Source organism: Lissotriton vulgaris, chromosome 9, assembly GCF_964263255.1.
Source record: "Lissotriton vulgaris chromosome 9, aLisVul1.2, whole genome shotgun sequence".
NCBI lineage: Eukaryota > Metazoa > Chordata > Amphibia > Caudata > Salamandridae > Lissotriton > Lissotriton vulgaris.
Window position 1 is genome coordinate 958,177,743 of NC_141697.1, and position 25,222 is coordinate 958,202,964.

Below are 25,222 nucleotides of genomic sequence, written 5' to 3' on the forward strand. Positions count from 1 at the left end.
TCAGTCATTTAAAAGAGGTTTCCTTGCTGCTGCATAAAATGAAGAAGGCTGTCAACATGTTTATTAAAACGTTAACCTCTCTTTCCCACAAGCTCGTGATGAGAAACAGTTTCACAATGTTCCATGAATTTTGAATTTGTCCTCTCTCTTTAAACATTGCAAATAGGAGAGACTTAATGGTAATCTAGCTACCATTGGGCAACATATTCACTTTTATGTGTATGAACAACAAATCTCTTGAAGCTTTCTATAATTTCTGGACCATCTGTTCCAGTTACATATCTGAAGGCACAACATTAAACCTTCCCTCTCTGTCTTCCAGCACCAAATGTTTGTGGGCGGATTTCTGTAGAGGTATGGTTTTTCCACCTCTAGCCTCTTCACTCTTTCCAAATACCAGGACTCATATCTCAGGAAGTTTATGCATTTGAAATTGCAAAACACAATAATCAGTGACTCCACAGTATCTCCCACTCCCATTCGTGACAAGCATGTATCAAGTCTTTCACTACACCTATTATGTGTAAAACATTTCCTCAGTACTTGCAACATTCTGAATTTTCTTCACATTCCTTGCCAAACTTTATAAACTTGATTTTCAGGTGTTTTGATTTTGAACTAAGTGTATTCAACATATTCTGGCTTGTTTACGTCTGAAATAAGATATGCACAACCTAATTTGTCATTCTTGTTCCATAAAGTATTCCAACGCAATATTTCTATAGCCTCAGATATGATGAGCATGCCTAGTAACATACAAACATAATGAGTTCTGGTCAATACTGACTGGGCAGTTTTGCTTCCAAAGATTTCAGCCTCAATGAGTGCATCATCTATGCCACATCCACTGAGATAACTTCCTGCACACCACAACACAAATTTTGTCACGTGGAAAATGCCCATCATCAGATAAAGATCATCAAATTCTACTCTATTGCTCATAAAAATGTCAGCTACAATACGGAAAACACCTTAATCGCAGAGAATTGACAGGATAGGCTGGACTTCAAGCAGAGCATGCACATTTTGGACATTTTTTAGAGCTGTGTATACTGTTGCGTATCTTGTGACTAGAGATAGCATTATTAGTAAAAACCCAACCTTTTTCAGCGGGACGATATTCTGGGAGATCAGAGCATGAATTCTAGCCCACGGAGGAACTGCCATTTTTTATCCTTCACTCTGCACCGAATTAGAAATATGATAAATTCAGTTAAATCAGCTTTGCTAACTGCAGCATCAGGTAGAAGATCCATGTCCTCAGCCACTTTGAAACTTTCTGGTAGACTGCAACATGTTGATGGCTTGTAGTGATTTTGCACATGTTGGCAAAGCTGTTGGCTTATAAGTTTGCAGCTTTGATTATTTATTCCTATACCTGACATAGCTTATTTTCCAGCTGCTTCTTCATTGGCACAGTCTTGAAAAAGCATCATGTGTGCTGGATGTTTTAGACAAAGAAGGGCTATCTTCAAAATTAAAATAGAAATTGTAAATGCATTCCTGGTAAAGTGACTTGGAAGTGGGGTGCTGTTAGATTCACAAAATTTTACAGCATGAGCTGCTAACAAGTTTCTGCTCATACTATATCATTATAACTTGTTGATACAACAAGCATGTTTATTAAAGTAATTAGCTTTCTACTTTTGCACTTGTCATATATAACGTGGGCAGTCGTCAGGTGTAGCAGAGTTTTCTTTTGCCCGACATGTAATTCATAAAACATGATTTGGAAAAGACAGTACAATTGCACAGCATAAACCTGTTGATTCATGGAATTGTCTTCCACTTCTTCGCTTATAGCTTCAAAGCCAATATCAATGTTGTCGGCTTCTGTTCTGAACTCAAGAACTTCAGTTTGTAACAGTTATGCTTTGCTGATATTAAACAATAATGTAAAAAATGTTAAGACAGCATCAGGTATACTTGTTGGCTTCCATGATTTGCGGCACAGTGGGGCATCACAGAATTTGTTATTAAGTCCAAAATCTAAATCTTTCAGGACGTTTCTTAAAATGGTTCCTGCTGATTTTACTGCATCCTGTGATCTTACTTTGGTAGCAAGAACTGAAGGAGTCAAAACAATTGAGAATACCATATGTGGCTCATTCCTTTGGTTAGACTGACAAAAACAAATTCCATCATTGTAAATTCTCACCAGACAAATCTTAATTTCATTTTTCTGGATCAGTACAGTTTCATCAATGCTGACCATTATTTCTCTGAGGTATGGACTTCAGTTTAGCAGTCTGGTTCTGATTATGTTGTTGCTTTCTATAAGCACGATGAAGGTCTGGTATGGTATACACAAGCTTTATATATATAAATAACATAACATATAACAATATAACATTGTACTTTTAGCCCATCACAATTAACTTGGCACTCCTTGACAAATCTCAACAAAATATGAGCTGAAGAAACTAAGATGGAGACATCATAAGACCTACAAATGATGTATAGATTCACCAAACAGTGTTAAAGTTATTAGAAAATATAACTAGCCAAAGTGTATAGATATTTTAATAATTGCAGTTTTCCAGATCTTTTTTCAAAACATATGAATTTTACAACAATATGTTTTTAAATGTTGCTATTTATTATTGTATTGCAATGTAAATATTCATACATAACATTCTTAAGTATTTTATAACAAAATGTATTTTATGTTTTTAAACAAATATTTACAAGATGGATTTAACCTAACATTGTACATATATTTATATTTTCTTACATATACAGAAATACCACTGTTATTTATATGAAAAAATATATATATTTAGGGCAGGTTTTGCACAATTTTAATGTGATTGTTGCGCATACACGCGTATAGATGGATTAATATGCTGAATTTCTTCATGTCTATGTATTTGTTTATCACGTGAACTGCACTGGCACTTTAAATATGGCATCTTGGCTTCAGTACCGCTTCATGTGATCAAGGCCGTCTCAGGCCAAAACGCGTCAGGAAGATTGTGGTGTGTTATGAGCAGTAAATAATTTCACGCACAAAGCTGAGTTTGTGTTCCATTCTTTTCCGTGTAAAAGGAAGTTACAAAGAACGGCATCTGCTATATTCGTGCCAAGAAGGCTTCCTCTTATTCAGAAAAGGGGGTGGTGATGAACAGAGTGTCTGAATTAAGCAGACCACTCTTACCCAGTCCAAAGATCAGGACTTGATCCATCACCGTTTTTCAGCTCACTGCACCATCCCAGCTCAGAACTTGGCTATATGCAAATTAGTCTGACCCTGGCCCAGTGCATCATGGGAACAGGGCAGACCAAACTACCAAGCCAATTCTTATACTGGGAAGGAAACAAGCTACCAGGGACCGGTTTCTGGCATTTCAGCCATCTTCGGCCCGGCTTGCTTGAATCCTGATGGTGCAATGAGCTAGGGACTCACATCTGAGTATACCCTTCCACGCTTATGGTGGACAAAAGGCTTCCTCGGCAGTAACAAACCCCCTCCTTACTTGTGGGCAGAAGCGGCAGGTAGCTACGTCTGGTGTTCCCCGCCAGATTTTGCAACAAGTGCAAGACAATCTCAAGCACCTTGGCAGGCATTATGGACCCGGCAGGACCTGGTGTGCACACTCATACACCTGCACAATAGAGGGGAATTTCATTGTGATCATTATCCAGCCCTGATTTGTTTGGAGCGTATGCGCCACATCCACCTCAAGAATTTAGCCACCGGGATTGCATACCTGGGAGATGATTCAGTACAAAAGATCTATTGTGTAAACTTGTACCCAAGTTCTTACAGAGCTGAGTCGGCCAAGCTCTTTTTGGGCCAGCATATGCAGTACAGGCAGAAAGCACCTGCGTGTATGATGTTATGTATTTGGCGCATGCATGACATTTGTTTCCCCCAGTGGCAGACCATTTGGATGTAAAACACTTCAGGGGCAAACATCCTGATCTAAATTGGAAGTATTGTTTTCAATCCAAGGGTTTTTTAATAATGTCCCATTATGGCTCGAGACTCGGGCATGGTTTAATCTGGAGGAAGTGCCCTGTAAGGGAAGTTGGGCCAATGCGCCAAAACTCGTCTTGTTTAACCATTTCTCAGAAAGTCTCTTTGAAGTGATCCAAGTTTCTTTGAAAGCGATCTGAGTTTATGATGTCCCTTAAGCCCTCCGTATACACTGCCAGTTTCTGCGTGCACCATATTCTGCGCCAGAATAGAATTGGCCGTAATCTGGCTAGGTCCACCAGGGCTTTCCTGCCTAGATCATTTCTTAGAGGGAGGGTCGGTATACTGTGTGCCATGCGCAAAAACGCATTCTCTGCAGTTGTTAACTTGGTCAAGTTTTTTAAGCCCCACAGCTCAGCCCCACAAAGGACTGAACTCACTACTTTAGTATTGTAAATTTGGAGTGCCGGCAAAAGAGGTTTTGTAAGAGAGGTTTTAAATTATTTTCTAACAATTCCAGCTAACTGCTGATGCTTTCGTTCCATGACTTCAATATGTGGCTTCCACCTCAAGTCCTTCTACAGTTTGATGCCCAGATAGACGAAAGTGTTGACCTGCTTCAGGGGTAACCCATCCATCATAATTTTCCCTCTAAGCTATCTGTGCTGATTGAATGACATGAACTTTGTCTTAGCAGTTTTAATTTTGAGGCTCCTCAGGAGGCAGAACTCTTCAAAGCGCTGGAGGGGACGAAGCAATCCACTCGGTGTTTTGGAGATTATCAGCGTGTGGTCGGTGCACATCAAAATATGGAGTTTTCTTCTAGCTAAGACAGGAGCTTCAGTTTGGGTGGCATCAAGGAAGTTTGTGACTCCATTTATAAAAAGAGAGAGCAATGTAGGAGCCTGCACGCATCCTTGGTGAACACCCTTCCGCACTGGAAAAGGATCTGTCTTTTTTCCAGCCCCCCAACGTATTTGTGCGTAATTATCCTCGTGGAGACGGACAATCACAGAGAGTAAATCAAGTGGCATCCCCACCTCCTTCAAGCCCACTAACTGTTTATTTATTGAGACCAAATGAATGGCAGATTTAAGGTTGACAAAGGCAGCATACATGCTGCCCTTACCGAGAATAATTGTCCGCCAGTCTAAAAGAACAAAGTGGAAGACCTGGTCGATGGTGCTAATATGGGCCCTGAAGCCCGCCTGGAGAGGGGTGAGGATGAAATTGGCCTCGATCCAGTACTGGACCTTGGCCAAAACAAACCTAGCCATTACTTTCTGTATGGAGTCTATAAGGCTTATCGGCCTATAGTTACCATGAATAGATTAGTCACATTTATTTTGTATGGGAATTATCTCCGCCCCTGCCAGGTTACCGCACTAGGTGAACCTTGGGCTATGGTGTTAGCAAGTAATAATATGTAGTTGGACCATTTTTGTCTATCATACAGGAAAATGTTGGCAGGGATACAATGTAACCCTGGGGCTCTAACACCTGTCAGGGCGCTGAGTACACTACTGCCATCTGTCTCATCAAATACCCCACCAGCAGGAAAGGGATGGATCGGGAATGGTCATTTCTCATCTACTTCATCTTGAGCGTATTGAGTGGCAAAATGGCTAACCCATATATCAGGGTCAACATGATTTTCTGGTGGCTGTGCTATTCCACCCCTACCCCTTTTGACCACGTTCCAAAACACTTGGAGTTAATGTGATGGCAAGCACATTTTAATTCCTGCTGTCTGCTTTCATACCAAGATTTTTGGCGCAGTGGACAACATTTTTGTAGATGGCCCTGGCAGTACGCACTCTAGCCACAGCACCCACCTTAATTGTTTACCCAAGGGCTTTACGCGCATGCCTGCATTTGTTTTTTTTAAAAACTGATTTTATTTGTCATAGTTCACATATGATGCATAGCTCCGGAATCCGGAGTCTGCTGCAAGCATTAATGGAAAACCAACAATTGATGGATAGAATGCAGAACAATGTCATATATTCACCCCAGTACAGAGATCTGGGCCTAAATCCATCATTTGTTTGCACTCCACACCATCCCAGTTCAGACATGGCAATATGCAAATCAGACTTGACCATGTGCCTCATGGGAACAGTCCAGCCCGAACTGCCAAGCCATGTCTTTCCTGGACCGGTATCAAGCATCCTAGGACCAGTTTCTGGCTATCAGCCGTCTTCAGCCAGGATAGCTTAACTCTAGTGGTGTGGAGACCATGGGACTCACATCTGAGTATACCCATCCCACTCGGGGTGACAAATGCAAAAACAACAATTGATGGATAGAATGCAGAACAATGTCATACATTCACCCCAGTACAGAGATCTGGGCCTAAATCCATTGTTTGTTTGCACTCCACACCATCCCAGTTCAGACATGGCCATATGAAAATCAGCCTTGACCCTGTGCCTCATGGGAACAGTCCAGCCCGAACTGCCAAGCCATGTCTTTCCTGGACCGGAATCAAGCACCCTAGGACCGGTTTCTGGCTATCAGCCGTCTTCAGCCAGGATAGCCTAACTCCAGTGATGTGGAGAGCATGGGACTCACATCTGAGTATACATATCCCACTTGGGGTGACAAATGCAAAAACAACAATTTATGGATAGAATGCAGAACCATGTCATAAACTCACCCCAGTACAGAGATCTGGGCCTAAATCAATAATTTTTTTGCACTCCACACCAAGGAAGACATGGTTTGGCAGTTCGGGCTGGACTGTTCCCATGAGGCACAGGGTCAGACTGATTTGCATATGGCCATGCCTGAACTGGGGCCGCAGAGTGAGCTGAAGAACGGTGATGGATTAAACCCAGATCAGTTGACTGGGGGCGAGTGTTTGTATTGTCAACGCTCCGTCCATCATCCCCTTTGGTTTTTCTTTGCAAGCATTAATGGGCAACAATAATATCTTAGACTTTTACAGAGAAAACAAACCCCAGCCCCTCCCCCCCTTTGCACTGCTATTGCCACTGATTACAGTATAATATCTGAACGAAACACGTCAAGTCCATCAAAACACTCTGCAGTCCTCACCAATGATCCATTGGTCATATCGTCGGAAGGGTGGCCCTCTCTGGCAGAGGGTCGATGTCCAGTCCACGGTAGTCGGCCCACCTCTTCCACATCTTAAAATGTTTACGGGGCACCCCCTAGCCAGGAATATAGGTTGCTCAAGTCCCATGCAAAAGTCTATGCCATTCCTCCAGGTGGCCAATGGCGGAGCTTGAGGCGCCTTCCAAGCTTTAGCAATGTCTCTTTTGGCCAGTGTAAGGCCTAGCAATAGCAGATGGCGCTTGTACCTGTTGCCCCCAATCCCTTCCATCACATGCAACAAGGCCAATGTTGGAGTGCATGGGAGCACCCATGCCAACACTTCTGATAACACGTGAACACCCCGTTCCAGAATCTATGCAGTGCCGGGCACCCCCAGGCAGTGTGTAGAAGTGTACCATCCTCTGTACCGCACCGGAGACAATCGGGGGAGCCAATCATGCCTGCCCTCCACAAGCGCTCTCGGGTAAAATAGGTGGGATGTAAATATTTACATTGTATCAGTCGCAGGCGAGTGGAGATTGCTGCCCCCTCGGGCTCCCCAAGGCCTCCACCCAGTCCTCTTCCTCTAAGTGCCCCACATCCCTCTCCCACGCGGTCCTAAGTCTGTGTAAGTCGGAGGAACAGTGATGGACCAACGTCTGGTAGATAGGTGAGACTTTCTTATCAGGTAGTTCCCCCATGAACAATTTGGCCTCCAGTGGAGTAAACTCTGGGAGATGATCTAGATCTGTCAAGTATGGCGTCGGAACTCTAGGTATTTAAAGAACTGGGAGCGAGGGATCCCAAATTTATCCTGCAAGTTCTGGAAAGTCTTTAGGGAGCAGCCCGACATCACATCTCCCAGGGAAGAGATTCCAATTGTGTCCCATCCCCGGAAACCCTGCAGAGCGTCACACCTGCATTTGTGGTTGTACCAATGATGGCTGGGCACAATAACTTTTGCCCTGGGCTTACACTGTTTTAGGAAATGCCCTCATATTTTTAAGGACAGTGAAGTGTGCAGCTGTGTGAGTTCTTTGGCTGATTCAAGGGAGGTGAGGCATCTCTCCATCAGACTTACTGTACACTCAAGCTCACTACTTATGATGGATAGTGCCTCTAGACATGTTACGATCCTAGGCCATTTACCTTGGCACATATTATTTGAGATTAGATGGTCACTAGTGATGGGTAAGCTAGCCGGTTGTACTGGTTCACTAAGGTCCTTAAATGTGAACCTTGAGCAGAGTGGCTCGTGATCGCTCTCTAAGTGTGCCTGAACGGCTATGTCCTTGAGAGTGTCCCACAGGGACAAACTGACTAGCAAATAGTCAATGCAGCTAGAATGGTAACTGTTGTTAAATGTATTTGAGCCCAGTCTGTCGGAGGTGGAATTACTGTTGGCAGCTCTTAAATCATGTACCAGACAGAGAGCTTTTAACTGGATAGCGGCCTCAGTCCACTGTTTAATCAGGTGTAATTCTAAGAGTGGGACACCCCAATTTTCATCCTCATTCATTGTTAGATCGTTGTCCTTGCTATCAAGCGGTTCAAATGTGGTATTTAGATCCCCATCAGCTATGGCTCCACCTTCCCCATGGAGGGTAGCTATGAGCCCGCCTAAAGCATTGATGATTTCACATCTCCACCCCCCTACTCATGCCTCTAGAATATACATTTATAATTATGAAAGTTCCATGTGGCCCAAGGGCCAACCTGATTGCAAGGATGTCACTGCAATTTGGGGGTAGAACCCGGATCTTGAGACCTATATTGTGTCTAAGTCAGATTGTAAGCCCCCCTAACGGCCGTCCCCTAACTCCCTGCGTGGCTGAAATGTAACAATTTAGGTATCCTGGATGGTAGAGCGGCTCTATGGACCAGGTTTCCTGGAAAGCACATATATCACATTTTCCTGTGAAATTATTGCAGCAGGACCACCGCCCCTATTCCTCAAATCAGTGATGTTCCAAGATAATAAAGAAATGGTGTGCGACGTTTGCAGTATGTTGATATTCATAGTATATATATAAATATATGCGATATATGTATATATACATATATATTCACTGAAAAAAACATAGGTTTCAGGCACATTATAGTTACAAATTACCATATAAAAAACCTTTGAAATTCACTGAAAAAAACATAGGTTTCAGGGACGTTATAGTTGGTTGGACATTTCACTCATACAAAACCATAGAAATTTGTTATAGTTAGTTGAGCTAACTATAAATCGCGCTCGGCAATGCACTGCTGATGATGTCACACGTTACATCATTCATGACATGGTCAGTGACATCATTAATGACATCACTGATGACATCTCAAATGACATTACTGATGACATTACTTATGACATCATCCAGTGACTGTGTGTTTCTGTAAAGTTTAAATATGTTTTATATATATTTTTGCTAAGTTGTATTGAAGAATGAGTGGGTGTATAAGTGTCTGGATGGAGGATTTAGTAGGTGCGTGACTGACTGTATAAGTGAGTGACTAAATGTATCTTACTGAATGCATGGGTTAGTGACTAAACTGTGAATGTCTGTATCAGTCTATCTATTGCTGTGTAAGCTGCTCCATTGGTTGGTGAGTAGCTACATGACTGTCAATATGGGTTATTGATTGGTTGTGTGAGTATGTGTATGGGTGCCTGGGTGTGTGTGTGGGTGGATGGAGGTGTGTGACTCTATGCATAGATGTGTGAGTGCTTCATTCACTGGGTGTATGGGTTTGATCCAGCACTCCTAATGAATAACTGTCTCACAAGTGCTACTCATCTCCACAATACTCACCATTAATCATGAATCACTACCAAGGGCCATAAACTAACAAGACTATTTTTGAGCGACTGAATCATGTGACCTAATTAATCAGAACTATTCACAAACTATTTACAAATTTATATACAACTGCAGTTTATCATTTCTTACCATGGTTTTAGAACACACGACGTTTAATCAAGTCACTAAGGCAAATGGATCTAATAATGATAACTAGACCATGAATAAACAAGACCAGCTTGTCATTTCAAAAATCTAATTTTATTATCTTTATTTATTCAAAGAAAGTGTATTTTTATTAAAAAATCATTAATTTAATAGCAAAGTGAAAGCATCATTCAAGGAAAGACAAATTAGACTGACATTTTAAAGATAAATCATTCAGCATGTATTAAAGCAAAATATAAGTTTCCATCCCTAAACTCTATTTCCCTGTCTAAAACTCTCTTCACCTAAAAGTATATTTAATAAAGACTGCTGTCCTTACATGCGCCAAAGTCCATCAGCACGTCAATCAGGAATCGGGAAGCAAGAGCCCCCTCCTGCCTGTAGGGGCCAGATTTGATACCTTTCTAACTAGCTAATCTTCTCAAAAATGTTCTTTTTCGTTGCCATCAGAGTTCCCATTGGCTGACTTATGTCAGACCATTTCATGTCATCATCAATTTCAAACCAAGAACGGGCTCTTCTTTAGCCCTATTGTTCGTGTCATTTCGCTTCCTCGAAAATGTTTCAAAATAAGTTCATTCGAGTTACAATTCTTAACTTCCTTGCTTTGGCAATCCTGCCGCTTTCTGTCCTTGGACAAACTTTCATGAGCACATTATGCACGACTTATCCATCAGTATTTTCTGACAAAATTGTCAACGTGGTCAAACTTTCCACTTCTCATGTGTGCAAGGCTCTTCTCTGGACAGGTTTCAAAAACGCCATCTTTTGCTGGCCTAAAAGGCCTCTCACGGAAAGTAGTATTCAAACAAACATAAAACAGTAAAAAATTACAGAATTGAAACTCATTTTGTTACCCACCCCTCTTCTAATTATTAACCGGGTTAATTATGTTACCTAGCCAAAGCACAAAAAGCAGCATTTATATTAACCTTCTTCTTTTTGGGCCATAAGGATTCTCCACAAACTTTTGCCACAGAAAAGACACAACAAAACATATTGCACACGAATATAGCACATGCCATTAGTTAATAAGCTGCATTTAATACTGACAAAGACAATAGACAAGGTTAGTTTATTATTTTTCCACACACTTGCAAATGCAACATAAAAGCACATTAGTCCCTCATGTAATGTCTGCAGTTTTAAACTAAGTTGGGTAATTATTTCAACCCATGCTATTAATACTGTTACATTTATTATGGAAGTTTAACTTTGCGAGCTTGAACAAAATTTCATTCAACATCTCGCTCCATTAGGTTCAAGAGTGCATGTGGAAACAGCTGTATGGGTAGGTGAGTGTGTGTATGGTTGTTTTGGTGAGTGAATGCATATCTCATTGCTACATGTCCAAGTAACTACATATGTAAAACACAGTACATGTGAGAGTTGAAGTATATAAATGGCTATACATGAGAGCCAGTGATTGTGAGAGTGGCTGTATGGATCAGTGTGTACTTGTATCAGTGATTGTATAATAGAGTAAGTTATGTTAGTATATGTATGCATAAGTGAGGTTGTTTGTGTATAACTGTATAGGTGAGTAAATAGAAGTGTGATTGATTTTTTGCATGACTGACTAGATGTTTGAGTAACTCTAGATGAGTGGCGATGTGTGAGTGTTTGTATAGGTGTACGAGTGCTTATAATAGTGTTGTATTGATGAGTCACTGCATGTATGAGTGACTATATGGGTGAATGAGTAGATGTGTGTGTACACCTAGGAATCATTGAGTGCATACGTAGTAACTGGTATTGGTATCTCTATTGTTTCGAAAATGGTAGGCTGTATTTTAGAGTGACTATCAAATGTTTTATTAAAATATGAGGAGGTGAATTAGATTTTCACGTGGACGATGTAATCAGTGACGTCATTTGAGATGTCATCAGAGATGTCATCAGTGATGTCACTGACCATGTCATGAATGATGTAATATGTGACGTCATCAGCAGTGTATTGCGGGGGGCGCGAGTTATAGTTATAGTTAGTTCAACTAACTATAACAGTGGACTTTCTATGGTTTTGTATGAGTGAAATGTCCAACTAACTATAACGTCCTGGAAACCTATGGTTTTTTCAGTGAATTTCAAAGGTTTTTTAAATTCTAATTTCTAACTATAACATGCCTGTAACCTATGGTTTTTTCAGTGAATTTCAATTGTTTTTTAAATGCTAATTTCTAACAATGCCTACAAAGGTAGGACATGTGAAGAAAGAGGAAGAAAAGCGCTGAAAGAAGCAATACAAATGCTGAAAGAATCAACAGAAGTCCAGAAAGACGAACAAAAGTGCAGGAAGAAGCAAGAGATATGCAGAAAGATCCATCAGAGGAGCAGAAAGTCGTCCTGTGCTCCAAACTTTTTACTGACGGGTACTGGTGGTAACTGACTCTGACTAACAAGGACCGGAGCCAGTGCTATGCTAAAAGAAACTTAGAATACTGTGAAAACACCTACATATACTAGGGAACACTATGCGTTGCGGTACCCCTGTGATTAGCATGACCTCCTCTGTATTTGCCATGAGTTAGTGCCTGGGTCATTGCATGGTTAATTTATTAGTGCTTAGGTTTTGGTGGACTGATTGCATATGTACACACATGTCACATCAGGCCCGCCCACTCCCTTCACCACTGTGCAAAAGCGCCCCCCTGGCCGGTTCTAAAGTGGGAGATTAATTCCCCTTGAATCCTGAGGTACTTCCAGTAAGCTCCATAGAGCCACGTTGCAGAGAGACGTAAAAAGGGGCATGCCCTCTCAAGACCTCTCAGCAACGCAGCTCCCTGGCGCATACTGGAAGTACCTGGTAGGCTAGTTCGCCCCCAAGGACTCTTCAGGATTGAAGTGGACTTAATCCCCCAATTTACAATGTGCCAGGGGGTGCATTTGTACACTTGCAATGTCAGGCCCCGCCCCCTCCCTTCACCACTGTGCTAAAGTGCCCCCTGGCGCATTTCAAGTTGGGGGATTAATTCCCCTTGAGTTCTGATGGTCCCTGGGGGCCAATTAGACCACCAGTTACCTCCAGTAAGAATCACAGAGCTGCGTTGCAGAGAGGTGTAAAAATGGGCATGGCCTCTCGACACCTCTCTGCAACGCAGTTCCCTGAGGCATACTGGAAGTACCTGGTGGGCTAGTTCGCCCCCAGGGACCCCCAGGTTTGAAGGAGACTTAATCCCCCAATTTACAATGTGCCTGGGGGTGGGTTTGCACACTTGCTATGTCAGGTCTAGCCCCCTTCCTTCACCACTGTGCAAACGTGCCCACTGGGTGTTTTAAGTTGGGGGATTAATTCCCCTTGAGTCCTGATGGTCCCTGGGGGCCAACTAGCCCACCAGGTACCTCCAGTAAGCGCCACAAAGCTGCGTTGCAGAGAGGTGTAAAAAGGGGCGTGGCCTCTGAACACCTCTGAAACGCAGCTCCCTGGCGCATACTGGAGGTACCTAGTGGGCTAGTTGGACCCCAGAGACTCTCAGGATTCAAGAGGAATTAATCTCCCAACTTAAAACATGCCACAGGGCGCGTTTGCACACTTGTCACATCAGGCCACGCCTCCTCCCTGCACCACTGTGCAAACGCTCCCCCTGGTGCATTTTAAATTGAAGTATTAAGTCCCCTTGAGTCCTGAGGATCCCTGGGGGCCAACTAGCCCACCAGCTACCTCCAGTAAGTGCCACAGAGCTGCGTTACAGAGTGGTTTAAAAAGGGGGCATGGCTTTGGATCACCTCTCTGCAATGCAGCACTCCGGCACTTACTGGAGGTACCTGGTGGGCTAGTTCACCCACAGGGACCCTCATTTATTTATTTATTTATTTATTTATTTATTTTTTAAATTTCTAAAGCGCGCAAATACCTTTCGGTGTCTCGGCGCTGGAGTTTGCAGATTGCAGGGGTTCCACTGACGTCTTACTGGTTAAAGAGCCAGGTCTTGAGGTGTTTGCGAAATGAGAGTAATGACGATTGATTTTTAACAGAGGAGGGGATCTGATTCCATAATTTTGATGCTGCCACTACAAAGCGTCTATCTCCCCAAGATACTTTTTTTGTGCGTGGGATTTGGAGCTGTTGGGCCGAAGAAGAGCGTAGTGTTCGACTGGGTATGTACAGTTTGAATGCACTTTTAAAAAAATCAGGGCCATTATTGTTTAAGGCCTTGTGAATGATACACATGGCCTTAAACTTTATCCGGCTTCTTATTGGTAACCAGTGGAGCTCACGAATTGTGGGAGAAATAGAAGCGTGCTTAGGTATACCCATGAGAATTCTTGCAGCAGCGTTCTGGACAAGCTGTAATTTGCTCAGAACTTGCTCTTGTGCGTTAAGCAATAGACCATTGCAATAATCCACCCTAGATAACACCAGGGAGGACATTAAGGTTTTGCCTGCGGTTGGGGGAAGAAAAGGGAGCAGTTTCTTCACCATTCTCAGGGTAAAGAAGGAGGCTGACACCACCGCGTTGGCATGGCTTAAAAACGTGAGCTTATTATCAAAAAGCACGCCCAAGTTTTTCACCTTGGTTACAGGTGATGGGGGAGCTCCCAATTCCGAGGGCCACCAGACCGGAGACCAAGACGGAGTCAGTTCGCCAAAAACCATCACCTCCGTCTTGTCGGAATTTAGCTTTAAGCAATTCCGGTTCATCCATGAGCTAATGGCCTTCATGCCCTCCTGAAAGTTCGCTGCCACTGCTTCACCGTTTTTGTGTATCTCCAGGACCAGCTGTGTGTCGTCGGCATAAGATGTTAAGCCAATGCCGAACGACTTGATTACCCTCGCCAAGTCCGACACATAGATGTTAAAAAGTGTCGGACTTAGCGAGGAGCCCTGGGGAACACCACACGGGAGAGTGAAATCAGGAGAGCAGAAGCATCCCATCTTAACAGACTGTACTCGGTTGGCCAGGAAAGATGCTAGTGTTGTTCTTGCCCTGCCCTGAATGCCTAGGGCGGCGACACGGTCGATCAAGATGGTGTGATCGACCGTGTCGAAGGCCGCGGATAAGTCTAGGAGTATCAGGATGGCTGCACCACCCTTATCCATGATAGTCCTGACCTCCTCGGCAGCTTTTATCAAGGCAGTCTCCGTCCCATGGCCCTTCCTAAAACCAAACTGCGTGTTGTCAAGTAGACCATTCTGGTCAATAAAGGTCGACAACTGTTGGTTCATGACCTTTTCAGGATTCAAAGGAACTTATTCCCCCAACCTAAATAGCACCACAGGATGCGTTTGCATACTTGTCACATCAGGCCACGCCCCCTCCCTGCACCATTGTGCAAATGCGCCCCTAGAGCGTTATAAATTGGGGGATTAAGCCCCCTTGAGTCCTGAGGGTCGCTGGGGGCCAACTAGCCCACCAGGTACCTCCAGTAAACACCACAGAGCTGTGTTGCAGAGAAGTGTAAAAAGGGGCGTGGCCTCTCAACACCTCTCTGCAACACAGCTCCATGGCGCATAGTGGAGGTACCTGGTGGGCTAGTTGGCCCCCAGGGACCCTCAGGATTAAAGGAGGCTTAGTCCACCAATTTAAAACGTGCCACAGGGCGCGTTTTCACACTTGTCACATCTGGCCATGCCCCCTCCCTGCACCACTGTGCTAGCGCGCCCTGTGGCACTTTTTAGCGCTTTAAGTTGGGAGAACAATTCCCCTTGAGTCCTGATGGTCCCTCTGGGCCAACTAGCCCATCAGGTACCTCCAGTAAACACCACAGAGCTGCATTGCAGAGAAGTGTAAAAAGGGGCATGGCCTCTCAACACCTCTTTGCAACGCAGCTCCCTGGCGCATACTGGAAGTTTCTGGTGGGCTAGTTGGCCCCTAGGGACCCTCAGGATTAAAGGAGACTTAATCCCCCAACTCAAAACACTCCACAGGGCGCGTTTGTGAACTTGTCACATCAGGCCACGCCCCCTCCCTGCGCCACTGTGCAAGCGCACCCCCTGGGAATTGTAAATTGGGGTATTAAGACCCCTTGAATCCTGATGGTTCCTGGGGGCCAAGTAGCCCACCAGCTACCTCCAGTAAGCGCTACAGAGCTGCGTTGCAGAGTGGTGTAAAAAGGGGGCGTGGCCTTGAACCACCTCTCTACAATGCAGCTCTCTGGCGCTTACTGGAGGTATCTGGTGGGTTAGTTTGCCCCCAGGGACCATCAAGATTTAAGGGGACTTAATCCCCCAACTTAAATCGCGCCACAGGATGCACTTGCTCACTTGTCACATCAGGCGTCACCTCCTTCCTGCACCACTGTGCAAACGCGCCCCCTGGAGCGTTGTAAATTGGGGAATTAAGTCCCCTTGAGTCCTGAGGGTTCCTGGGGGCCAACTAGCCCACCAGCTACCTCCAATAAGCGCCACTGGCTGAGTTTGCAGAGAGGTGTAAAAAGGGGCACCTCTCTGCAACACAGCTCCCTGGCGGGCTAGTTGGCCCTCAGGGACCCTCAGGATTGAAGGGGACTTAATGCCCCAATATACAATGTGCCAGGGGGTGCATTTGTACACTTGCTATGTGAGGCCTCGCCCCCTCTCTTCACCACTGTGCAAACGCACCCTGGCGCGTTTTAAGTTGAGGAATTAATTCCCATTGAGTCCTGATGATCCCTGGGGGCCAACTAGCCCACCAGGTACCCCCAGTAAGCTCCACAGAGCTGCGTTACAGAGTGGTTTAAAAAGGGGGCATGGCATCTGAACACCTCTCTGCAACGCAGCTCCATGACGCATACTGGAGGTACCTGGTGGGCTAGTTGGCCCCCAGGGACACTCAGGATTCAAGGGACATCATCACCAAACACAACTATGAAGACAGAATGAAAGCCGTTGCCAGATGGATGAAGAGCAGCTGCCTCCAACACGGACAAAACAGAGATACTCATCATGAGCCCACACCCCAATGCCTGTAACAACACCTGTTGGCCTCCTGCCCCCACGGTCATCCTGGCCTCTGATCTCAAAATGGATCACCAGGTCAACACGATCCCCTCCTCCTGCTACCACACACTCTGCCTACTCCGAAAGACCTTCAAGTGGATCCCCGCCCCAACACAGAAAAATTGTCACGCAAACCCTTATCGGCAGCAGACTGGACTACGGCAACACACTCTATGCCGGGATTAACAAGAACCGCACCCACAAACTCCAGAACGTCCAGAACACTGCTGCCAGACTTATCCTCTATCTACCACGCCACTGCCACATCAGCCAACACCTACGGACCCTACATTGGCTCCCCCTCGAGAAGAGAATCACCTTCAAGCTTCTCACCCATGCCCACCACAAAGCCAGACCTGCCAACCTGAACCACCGCCTTGTGTTCCACACTCCCTATCTCCCCCTCCGCTCGGTCCAGCTCTCCCTCTCAACCTTACCTTGGATCAAGAAAAGAAGCACAGGAGGCTACTCCTTCTCTCTCCTCGTGTCCAAGGCATAGAACTCCCTTCCCTCTCCACCTCCGACAGACTGCATCACTCCCCAAGTTCCTAAAGAACCTCAAGACCTGGCTCTTTGATGGAGCTCAGTGATCCTGCAAGATCTGTGGACCCTCCCGCCCCCTTTTCCGTCAGCGCATTGAGACTCGTTCCAGGTGAGTAGCTTGCGTTATATTAACCCCTTGATCGACTAATTGATTGACTTGTTACAGTAAATGTCACTTTTAAGCATCCAGGAGTGTCTGAGCCATTCTGTGCATACATTGTTTTAGATTTCTGTTGCCGTCATTTCCTGTCCCTTTTGCTGATTAACTATTTATCTTTCTGTCTGTATAGGCTCCCTAGTTATGTAAATGGTATCTATGTTTGTTTCTATACACAGTATTTCCACAGGCATAGCTTTAGGTGGTGTTCGGGGTGTTACACCCCCTCTAAAAAAGCCATTCTCTAGTAAATGGCAGGGAACAGGTGCTTTAAGCTTTAAGTCGGGTAATGCATGGTGTTTGTCAAATTTCACTTGGGATTTTTATATACACACACAGACAAACACACACACACTCGATCATCTCTGTTTTGCAGGTCTTAAAAATGGTTTATTTGACAAAATGTTGAGTTTTAAGTACCCCTAACAATCCACACTCCTGTCTCTCTACCATGCTCCTTAAGCCCCCATCATGCTCTGCTTCTCCTATGTATTCTAACTAGCATGACTGTTGGAAAGTCTGAAACTCTCACCCCGGCCCTCCAATCTTACTGGGCAAGTCACTCCCCTTAGTATTTCTACTTATTTATGTGCACATATATCTTTCTGCCTTACACAAATCTAACCGCCTATATATATTCCACTAAACAACAAACAATAACAAGAACAACTACAACAATAATAATAATACTAATAACAATATTAATGATAATGATACTAATGATAAAGCCTCATAGCCCTCTGTCAAGGGCCGTACAGGTTGCTAAAGGCCCTGAACCAGGTTATAGGTCCCAGCCTCAGGCGAGGGCCTATAACAAAGGTGAGGGTCTGTAACAAGCAGTATAGCCTAAGGCACACAGTCTATAGGTATTTTAGAACACATGGTAGAATGTTCTAAATTAAAAAAGGAGAAACAGAAAGACAAGCATTGAATGTTGTAGCATAAGGCGTATACCAGTCATTATTATCCTGTCTTCTATGGAGGTCCTAGCATTCCAATGTTCTAATAAAAATAATATAATCCATTGAGCAACCCACTTCCCCACCTTAAGGTGTGTGTCCATCAATCCTTATGCATCTCTGATAGGATGATCCGCCACCCTTTTCTGTTTTTCTGATTGTTTGCACATCTCTGTGTGTCTTTATTGCTCACTATTTCAATTTAGTTGAGAGGATTATAACTCAAAGAGCATATGAAACACAAAAGATCTATAATTGCAGTCTTCCTTTCAAAGCTTTCTGGACAAGGTAATCATTTAAATGGCATGTATAGGCCTGTGGCACATAGCATCACTTGCCCAACACGTTCTACTACTTCCCAGGATGTCACTGTGTCATTTCCGGTTGCATTTGTATGCTGAGCTATTTATTGTTACTACTCCTTTTTGGTGTACCTTGGTAGCCCTAATCATATATCTGCAGTAAAGTTACATTTAAGCGTGGTGTCCCTTCATTTGTTGAGTGTGCTTTCCCCGCTTTAACTGTGAAATTTGTGAGGAATCCCATTGTGATGCTCATTGAATTTTTGGAGGAAGAGGAAAAAATGAGCAAACTATAGTACCAAACAAATGTGTACTTATTAATCACCACAAAATAGTTTAGAGGGGTCGGGGCAGATTTCTAAGAAACTGACGCATCTGTAGAGATGCGTCAGTTTATCTGCTTTTCCTTGCGAGACCCTTGCGCCACCATAAACGTGCTGCATTTACAATACAGGGCAACATGGCGCAAGGATTGACAGAAGCATCAGAAATTCTGACGCATCTGTCAGCCCAAAAGCCATGCATTGCTGGAGGCGTGTAGCAAGCACGTCGCCACTTCAGCAATGCTTGGGGTGGGGCTATACTTATTGTACTGCATCACTCCTTACGCCTGCTTCAAGCAAGCGTACGGTTTTGACGCATCGGCGTCCTAGAAGTGGCGCAGTGAAATCTTGTAGATTTCATTGCGTCACTTGTACGAGGCGTCCTGCGTGAGAACGCCCACCCTGCATACATTATACCTGAGTAAGGTATAATGTGACGCAGGGCGTTTTACAATCTGACGCATCTCCCTAGATGCGTCACTTTGTAAATTGGCAGCATTGTTTACACTGCTGCTGCATCACAAAAGTGACGCAATGCAAATGTGTTGCAGGGGGCTTGTAGATCTGCCCCGTCATTCCTCATATTTAAGGCAAATATCCCAATAGGCAAGATCGAAAAATGACTGGGGGTGATGTGTGGACTGGGGAAATTGAGGTGCCCTAGTGGGCCTCATTGGCACATTTTAAGAGTATGTATCAAATTATTTGATTTTCAAGTTTAACTGTAAGACTTTGAACTCAGTCAATAAACAATAAACCCCACATTGCCAGTGCAGTGCTGGAAGGGAGTTGCCTCACTAGTATTGGAAAAAATACACCAAATATGTTACACATAGATGGTTGCAGTAAGTGCATTAACTCAGAAATCTATATATCTGTGTTATAATCAATGACAAGTTAGTATACAAAAATCTCTAGTGTAGGTACAAAAAATTCATCGAGCTGTCACATTCGATTCAGCATCTGTGACAGGCAGCATGCACATACATTTCTGTAGTAGTGGCATTTACTCACTGTTTGCTAGCTGGGGTTCAGAGTTTGTTACCAGCAAGGTATACCTAGCTCTCTGCAGTCAATATAAAAACATATTCGATTATCTCTCAGTGATTTGCACAGTGAATTGCAGGTTTCATATATGACTCAGCAATACGTTCATTAGTCTAGATGCTAACTCATGTTATAGGCTGCATTATATACTCTTTTTTATCGGAATACTGTTCTAATAATTGGATTTTTCCCATTACCTGCTTTTTCTATCCCTCTTTTGAACCTTTTGTTTTCTCCAGTCTTTTCATTCTTCTCTTATTTCTTTGCTGTTGTTGCTTTTTTTGTCCCTTTACTCTTACCATTTTCTTCTCCACCTGTCTAGCCCATTCCTTGTTTATTTTTTATACCCTGTCTAACTTCGTCTCTCAACATTTGTGCTTCTGTAGTTTCATCCCTGATCTTTTTAACTTGCTCTATTTTCCTCACCTCTCTTTCAGCTTTGTATATTAAGGTTTCTTCACTATATTCATTTTCTTTCAAGGCTTGCTCTTTCACTTACTTCCTTCTCATTTCCTTTCCTGCTCGTTCATGTTTTACCATCTGTTTTTGTGTCTTCTTTCTTCCACCTCATTTCTTTTTGTATCCTTAAACAGCTTGGCTAGCAGTGAATTGACAAATATAACACAATTATCTCACGAGGTGATTTTTCCAAATTAAAGATCTTTAAAAAAACTAATGGCACACAAGTGGATGGGGTGAGCTAGTTAACATGGGCATAAGGTCTGGTCAGCAAAAGGCGACCTTATCTATATATATAAAAACGAAGGTATGTCTGTTTGTCCTTTATGCATTACTACACCATTCATCCGATCGGCATGAAACTTTGGGAAGTTGTTGAGTACACTCCCGCGAAGGTTTCTGGCCAAAAAATAAATAAAATGTGTTAAATATCGGCCCCCCAGGACACACATAATCTTTCCAATACTTAATGTTTACAGTTTACAGTGCGACTCGCTTTTACAATGACCATCAACAAAGCACAAGGACAATCGCTGCAAGTGTGTGGACTAGATCTGGAGAATCCATGCTTCCCACATGGACAACTGTATGTGGCCAGCTCACGTGTCCAAAAACTTTCTGATTTATTCGTTTACGCAGCAAAAAATACTGTGTATCCACAAGCACTCGAATAAATAAACAGAATAAAAACAACACTTTAAAATGTTTTCCATATTAAAATTAATAAGTTTCAATAAAAATGACACAATGTAAATTAAATGTTATCATGACAAGTTTCCTTAAATGTCCTTTCTTATGAGATCGCAGCAACGCACGACGGGTAATGTCCTATAGAGAGTATTCTGCTAACACACCACACTCACAATTCTGAGCAACATATTGTAGCACTGCAGCCTCAGAAATATTAGCATTCATTTTAATCTCTCTGGGCTCCAACCAATTGACCACAAATTTTCCAATGCCCACTTCCAAAACAACATGTCCAAGTACAACCTAATTTCCCAGAGAACAGCATATAATTATAGTCAACTTCCTCAAAAATCCATCACACCACTTGACACATATGTTCCATCCAAATTTTCCTGGGTACCAACCAACCAACCATACCAGATACCTCACATTCTGCACACTCATAGAAAATCTCCACAACCAACACCCAAAATCCAACTATCTTCTATCATCCATGTATCTTCCACCACACCACCTGCCAATGCTGTGCTTCATATGGCACACCACTGCATCATGCAGAAATCCATACTTTTCCACAAGACACCACAGTGGAGACTCTATGTCATGCTGCTCAACCGCCAACAAACAGCCATACAACTAAATTCTCAAGCAAGTCCACTTCCAATGCCGCACTTATATTACAAATCAGTCCATTTCCTATCCACACCCACAGCAAACGCAAAGGCCAGATGGAACATAAATACAGTAAGCCCTAGCAATGATAGGATAAACATATCTGTGTAGAGTCACAGTTTGGCCTAAACCTCTTTCAATGACCTCAACACACTTCCTGTCCTGCTAAAATTCATACCATACAGCATATAATTAAGATTTTCTACCCCCATCTATCGCTTTTACATCCTACCAAATTAGATTCCAGACAAACGAATAATGGGCATCATCAATATATAATTTTGTGAAACCACATAGTGTGTGACCTAAGACTCCTCTACATTTTACATCACCCCTGCCCCCACAACGGCCGCCATGCATAAAACTCCCATATGCTGGTTTGGGGTTAAGATCTGGTGATTACTAGAATATCTGAGGGGCGCCCTTTTAACGCTCCGTGAGTTGCTCAGATGCCCACTACCTTAGCCAAAAGAATATCTAACCCCACCAATTAACTCCTTAAAGTGGTGAGTAATGTTAAATAAACAAAGAAAGCATGTTCAGCGGGGGAATTACACCTTTTTTTGCAGGAACTGCAGCTGAAAGGAACCACTACCTCCATCTGATTAACCATCGTGCCATGGCATTACCACCTGGCCCTCCCACTAGAGCAGAGAAAATGAGGCCCCCAAAAAAGCCTGCACCTAGGCAAGATAAGCATGAGGCCGACAACATCAACTCCTGCAGGACCTTGAAAAGTAAATGTTCCACTGAGTACCTAGGCTACAGATCAAATACCCAGGTATTCAATACATCAGCAGCATGACTGAAACATGACAGGAAGGCTACTACAAAATTCAGGACCACTCATAACCCCAAAATACTAGCCAAGAAAGCCAGCCTCATTAAGAGCTGCAAGTCTGTATAAAGCACATAGTACCATAAAATTCCCCAGAAAATCTAGATCAGTTTTAGCTCCTGGGGATTAAAGACTACTCGATGAACTCACAGTCAACAGTTAAGCACTACTTGTGCTTCAGGACTTACCGGAAGGAATAAAGTGGTAATTTCTTACTCAGACTATGACCTGGTTCTCATCCAACTCTTCTGCACTTTTGATGAGATCTTATCTCATGACCACCCCATGATTCACAGAGAGAAAGAGATAAGGAAATTAGACCTTTAGAGTAACTTGGTATGTAGTCAAAAGAAATGATATACCTTCTGTAAAAAAAAATCCAATAAGCCTGGAATACTCGTTTTTGCATACTGTATGTTCCAACATACCAAGCTTCGGCCGTGCCTTCATGAAGTGATCCTCTCAGTCTAAATCAATCCTTCTAGGTAAAATACCACTGAGTGCACAAGGGAATAAAGTAGTGTCAGCCATGTTGAGCGACCTTAGCCAAATTTTCTGTAGCAATGTAGATGAGACTAACACAGAAGTTCAACCCTAGAGATGGATGCACCCACTATAATTACCCTCATTGGCTTCAAATGCCAACTTGGTTCCAATTGTTTTCAATAACACTGAATGTAATAATATGGTTAACCCTCAAAAAAGAAATTCCAGGTCAGTTTCATAATGCCTTTAACAGCTCCTAGACAACCTTAAAGCTAATATGCCTATAACCATTTTTTTATTTCTTCTTTGATTTCCCTGATGAGCAACTATAGTGTCACATTCAGTTATTTGCATACAAATGTCTTGATTACTTAAAGCATCAGCTATAATCTACTTGTGACAAAACCGGCTAACTAATTCTAGCCCACAGTGCTCATAGCTGCTGACATGCTATCAATGTACCACTGGGATAAGCCGGCCAGGGTGTAGTTGGCCACTTGTTATCTCATAAAAATGTGTAAGAGGTAGAAGCAGTAAGTATAGGAATGTGCAAAATTAAGTGCCCCCGAGGTTGAAATGTGGTAAGGGGCCATGGTTTGTTATCAGCACTGCTAGCCTTATGCTAACTAGGAGTTTGGGCTTCTCGTATTGCTAGGGTGGTCTATGGTTGCTTTTTCGCTCTTACAAATTAGAAACAATTTGTCCCAGACTGTCAAGTCTACTGGCCATATGACTGTCTCTGTATTGTGCTCAGTGTGTCGGGTACAACCTCTGCCCTTTTATATCACAAGCATTCTTGATGTAATGTCTCACATCACACTAAAAAAAAGCTGAACTGGAAAAATCAAATCCACAACCCAAGTAGGTAAAAAGAGTTTTTAAATGGAATCAATATTATTGAACATGACTTTTTCCCTCCTTGAACAGCACTTAATGAAGCTACTGAAGGGCTTGTGGTTGGGCAGTATGCTCAAGCTGCAGTCTTGAACAAGCCACGGATCACTGACTTGCCTCTGGCTCTGGAAGCAGATATCTAGCACAGAAAGAAAACTACCTTATGATGTTTTTATACTCTAACCTCTATTTCCCCTCAGATCAAGGAATAGGTCAATAATTTAGATTTCCAATTCATGGTGCACTGGAAAAAAACTTATATTCCTTAAATCTAATCGTTGGTGGACATGACCAGGACTGTTGTGTTGCAGCACTAACATTAGTGCAGCACTTCCTGGAAAGGTATCCCTGCAAACAAGCAAATTAAATTTTAGGGGCTACAAAACTAATTGCAAAGTCTTAGGGGCTGATTTATGAGCACTTGCGTCACTTTTGCGCCGCAGGTGCGTCGCTTTTTGTGACGCATCAGCAGCGTAAAAAATGTGCCTTGTTGCACCATATTTACAAAGTGACGCATCTAGGCAGATGCGTCACTTTGTAAACCCCTGCGCCACATTGTACCTGCACTAGGAGGTCACCAGGAGTCACATCGGTTTTATGTCACAAAAGAGATCACAAAAGTATATTCTGACATGTATCATGCACTTAATATTGTTTACAAAAATATCGCTCCAGTGGGTGTAGATTTTCTATTATCAACTCCAATGTGGGCTATACATCTGTAAATTATACTTAGAACTCCATTTTTTGTCAGATGATATTTATCCCATAATATGCTGGTACCATACCACACTTTTATACAAAAAAGTGTTTTCGTTTCCATCTGGAATCTGACAGGAGCCACAAGTTAAATGTATAGTAACCCCTCACACCCCTTTAGGAAACACACTCTTAGCGCTTTATACAAAAGCTTTGTTCTCTCCCTCACCTATTTACTAGTGACCCAGCCCCTAACATTCTTTGTATGGTTTGTTTCCACAACAAAGTTTGCAGTAAT